Here is a 5,596-nt window from a genome sequence, read left to right on the forward strand (position 1 = left end):
TTTTTAATTAAGATGGACACGTGTCACCATCTTATTGGCGACACGTGGCGCCGGCGTGGCATTTGACGGAATTTGTTAAAAATTCTAACGGAATTTGACGCTAAGGATCGATTTGTAATTATTGCTAACCACAAGGACCTCCCATGAACTTTTTAAACCATAGGGAGTGAAAAAATAATTATGGCATACCACAGGGACCAACGGTGCAATTATCACATTAAATAAATGTTGAATGTTTACTGTTTTATAGTAAGTTCTTTTTTTTTTCATAAAAAAATTGACGTGACAACTCATAATTTGTGAAAAGATTAAGAGTATATGGTTTGCAAGTCAAATATTGATTAATTAATTATATTTTAAAAAAACTACTAATTAATTAAATTAAAAGGTCATATTTTTTCTTAATTATTTCATCAATTATAAGCTGTCACATTAATTTGAATGAAAATTGTAGTATCCCAAGTATTTTCCATACTAAACATTGCAAGTTGAAACAAAGGGAAAAATCAAATTAAATTTTTATTTTTTTATGCGATTTCAATTTAATCACTATATTTTTAATTTCAACAATTAGGCCTTTAAGTTTTTATCTGATTTCAAATAGGTCCATCTATCAATCTATTGTCCAATAATTAATTAACTATATGCCAAGTCAAATCATTCAATTAATGTTACATGACTTTCATTTGACATGTCATATGCCAATTGTATGTGCCACACATCACAATTACTTAAATTACAAATATATCATAAATAATTTTTTAAAAAAGGTAAAAAAAACAAGTTCTTTATTTAGGATATATTTATAATTTAAAGTAACTGTGCACGTAACACGTGTACTTAACTTATAACGAATAGAGTCACATGTCATTAATTCATTGGTCTCACATAACATATTATTAATTAATTAGATAATAAGTTGATTGAATGATTTATTTTAAACTAGAGGAAAACTTAAAAATATAATTGTCGAAATTAAAACAAAGAAACTTAATTTGATTTTGCGTTGAAACAAATGCAATCAATATATATTTTCACAACATATGTAACACTTTTCCAAATTGAATAGAATTCGTGTAACACTCTTTTATTAGGGTTGTAAATGAATAGAGTTGCTCGCAAAGAAGTTTGGACTCAACTTGGATTAGCTCAGCTCAGGATCAACTCATTTATTAAACGAACAACGCTTGAACACATTTTCAAGTTTGTGTATTAAATATATCAACTTGTTGTGATTCGTATAACTTCATTTTTATTATTTTTAGGGTATTATTTTTTAACTTCATAATTAAAAATATGTTAAGTATTTAAAAAGATAAAAAAGAATTATTTTCATAATATAATATATACAATTGTAATTGTGAGTCTTAATATAGATATATGTATAATTCTGTGCATATGAGCATGTTTGTATTTAGAGAAAAATACATTTTACCCCCACCCCCCCGGCGCGAGAAATTGCAACATTTTTTTATTTTATTTTGCCTCAACTTTGTATTTATGTATATATATATATATATATATATATATATATATATATATATATATATATATATATATATATATATATATATATATCTATCTTTGTGTGAGCTTGCGCTCAATGAATATATATACTTACCATAAACATATAGACTCGAGATTAGATTATTTATGATTCGAGTTAATTTATCTAATTACTCAAATAATAAAATCTTAACTATAATTAATTAACTAACTATTAGTATGAATTTATGAAAATAAAAAAATGAAACATTCAAGACATTTGCTTTATATATGGAATGAATAATTTAATTAAGTAGCTCGTGAATAAATTTGAGTTCGTTCAAAAAATAAATGAAATGAGTTTGAACAGATTATTTACCTTAGTGATAAGCTCAAACTCAACTCATGTTTAAAAAAATAAAAATTAAAAATTAAATGAACTAAAATTGAACATTCAATCCTGTTCTTGACTTAATTAGATCCATTACATGCCTACTATTGACTCAAAATCCTGGTTTATCTGGATAAGAAGATTTTCATTCTGACAATTCCATGTAAAAACAAAAAGTGCACGCTAAGGCGAAGACAACAATAAATAAGGTAAGTAGTTCCACTTCTCTGTTGGATATGTTCTCAAGTTTGATTCTGGTCTGCATCCTTTAACCTGCAAACATAGCAGTTGCAAAAAGAAATAAATAAAAGAATAATCATATTTGAGAAAATTGGAAAAATAAAGGGATAACAGATGCCCACAAGATTTACATCAATGATCAATTTCATAGACATGATAAGTTCCATATAATCCAAATATGAATGGTTCCTTTTTTTTTTTTTTTTCTAAGCAATTACAAAGGGAAAAGGGGAAGGGGAAACATATGAATGGTTCAACTAAATGCTACATATGCACGAAGCTATCTTTTGTTACAAGGCTGCGAGGTTTATTTTTGACACACAAAATATTAGACCTCTTTAAAATGGATTTCCCTGATCTGAGCCCTACATGCTGCATATCAATATGAATCTTCCACGCCTTGCCGTTTCCTTAATCGACACTAAATTTGTGGATTAATGAGAGTGGGTTTATTCTCATTTCATTCCAGTTGAGGATGATTCAAACCTTCTCACCACCTACTCGTACATATAGATTGATCAGACAGAAATGGGAGGAATGTGAATAATTCCATTTATAATAAATGTCTTAAACTAACCCCCTCAGATTCCTACCTCATCTCCAGCCAAAAAGCAAAATGATAATCAGCAGCTAATTCCATGGACTTAAATAGTTGCATGATCTTGAGAAATATCTTAAACTAACGGTTTTGGGTATAGCTGGAATAAACAGAAATTGGAGGACAGCCAGAAATACAATGGCAACAATACTTTCTATACTGGAAATATTCACAGATATTTCTAGATTCAAGGATGAGTGGCACTTCAGTAACATGATTCAAAGCAATATCAACTTTTACTTTACTTCATAAGAAACAAAATATTTAAGAGAAAAACTATAAAAGGCATGCAACTTTCATAAAACTAGAAGTGGCTCTCACAGAAACCTATTTGTATATATATTTTAAACAGGCATAACAACTTGAAACCCTGTAAGAAACACTGAGAGCAAGAGCAACTTTGTTATCAGAAACTCCAGTAATAGACCATTTATTCCTGGTCACGCTTGCTATAGTCTTCAAATTCCCCAAATCATGAACAAGATCTATCAGGTTGGAAATGACAATATGAAAATTATGAAAGCATTGTTTTATGCATTGAGAATTCCCCAAATCATGGACAAGGTTTTGGCTGCTTACCATTGAGAAGCGCTAGTCTTTCTAATCACGAATTGGGGTGAGATCAATGTTGAAGTGTTGCTTTCCCTTGCTTACCCTCTACAAGATGTCAATATAGGAAAACATCCATGTCAACAATGAGCTCTGGAGTGACAATTGAACATTATATAGGAGGACCAAGATGGCAAGATATATATAATGTTGCCCTAAATCATTTTTTAATTTTTTAATTTTTTAATTTTTTAATTTTTTAATTTTTTTTTCTTTTTTCTTTTTACCAGGGGGTAGAGGGGGTTAATATCCAAATGTTAATTGAGTTCCAACTAAATATTTCAAAAGAGAAAGAAAAGATGTGTGAGTTCGGACATCACTGATAGGTTTAACCATTTAATTTGGTTTTACACAAAAAATTAGATTACGCATGTCATAGTTTTCTCATAGCAATTGAAAGAAGATGATTGTTAATGTAAATAACTATTTCTAGAATTTCATAAAATGATTATAGTTTTCATACATTTTCTGTAATAATGGCTCCAATTTTCATGGTGCCATCCAACTAATTATGATTACAACTGAGCCACGAAGATTGCAGTAAAATATTCCAATGTCATGCAAGGGAGTATGGCTGCAAACTCAAAATGCTTTTGTACTATATCTTCTCAGTTCAAATATTCATTTTTTCATTGGCAAGTTATATTGCATCCCGTGGTCTTTGAACTTGCGAGCTCACCCTCTACCCATTCTTTCTGTGGGAAGGAACTGCCATTTGAGTTGCCTTTCAGTTATAACTAAATGCAGAATGATAGTGTGTTTCTTTGCCTTCAAAGATAAGATGATGCTATATAATAATGAGAAGGAATTACTACTTTTGTGAAAATTATGTTGTAGATGGAAATGAAATTAGTATAGACAAATCTTCTCTAAAGTATTTCTGTTTTCCTTGTTACTTTTTATCGGTAAAGCATTGGTTCTTAAGCAAGAAGAATTTTGAGAAGGAAAGCATCAACGGGGTCAGTAATTCCTTGTAGTGTAACCAAAGACCACCAATAGAACTCAGAAAGAAGATTTCTACAAATCACAGGTAAGACCATTTACTGGGTATGGAAGTGAATGCCAGGTCACAGATTTACGAGGCTCAAGATACAAGTACAGCAGAGAGACAACCATGAATGGATGAGGGCGATAAAAGTAGGAGGAGAGTAGTTCAACTGGGAGCTGAAAGTACATTTGACCAATCAGTACAATATCACGGTGAAAACTGCAGCAATACGAAGAAATCAACAACCACATGAACATGACATATAACTTAGATCTCACGCTTCCCATGTACGATTGCTAAAGAAAAGAGTTCTTAGCCATTAAAACACGAATTATCAGTCATATTAACTATATGGCAACAGACTTACAGCGATTGCCACAAGCTCTTCCAGCAGTTCCTCCAAATGACGCAAAGGCTATTTACATAAATAAGCAAAAAATTAAAACTGTTTACAGCTTAAATAAACTCTTCTGCATAAAAACATCTCTACATGTGGAAGCAACCTCAAAAGAGAAGTCTCAGAGAAAAGTTCCATGAATCTGAGCAAACATGAGATATATAAAACTCACCCATTGAGTTGGGCCATCACATGGTGCATTCAAAGGATCATCGTGCACCTAAGCACCCAAAGAGGCTCTTAGAAACCTAATGATAACACGAACTAAAAAAGAAAACAATAGTAATAATAATGAGAGTATCATAATCTTAGAACTCTAAGTCCAATTATAATCCATATTGCCTCATTAGACACCATAGAATATTTACCGTAGACAGTTCTTTCCTCCTAGCACACTAGAAGGAACATTGGTAAGAGGTGAAGGAGTTACTGCCTGTAACTTGATTATTAACCCTAAACATTCTAGTTTGACACTAACTCAAATCACAAATGATCAGCTTAGTAGATACCCTGTACCTCCATGAAAATTCCATCCACTCCAACAGCAACAGCTGTCCTTGCAATGCATGGTATCAGTTCACGAAGACCTCCACTGGCAACACCTCCACCATCCAGCTATATGAGAAAGCAAAAGTTTAAACCACTGATATCAGGAAAGCCAATCTCAAAAGTAAGATTAGGAAATAAGCATCCAGCAGTAATTTGTAGATAGCACTAAAACAGTGGAAAATCTTGTGACATGATAGAAACATAGCAAAGAAAAGTATAATAAAGGATTGAATACTCCAATCCGGGGTTCAGTACAAACAATGGAAGGAAAAGAAAATGAGCACCATTCATATCACGTGTAAGAGTAATGGTTATCATTTAAAGGAGTTGAATTTTTAA

The 5,596-nt window shown here is 31.3% G+C and overlaps 1 pseudogene; it reads right to left on the reverse strand.

Moving 5' to 3' along the window:
* Positions 1-1,893: 1,893 nt before the first annotated feature.
* The window catches only part of LOC133880028 (2-dehydro-3-deoxyphosphooctonate aldolase-like), a 9,214-nt pseudogene continuing 5,511 nt past the window's right edge, over positions 1,894-5,596 (reverse strand).

The sequence above is a fragment of the Alnus glutinosa genome, chromosome 10 (genome assembly GCF_958979055.1).
Source record: "Alnus glutinosa chromosome 10, dhAlnGlut1.1, whole genome shotgun sequence".
Lineage (NCBI taxonomy): Eukaryota > Viridiplantae > Streptophyta > Magnoliopsida > Fagales > Betulaceae > Alnus > Alnus glutinosa.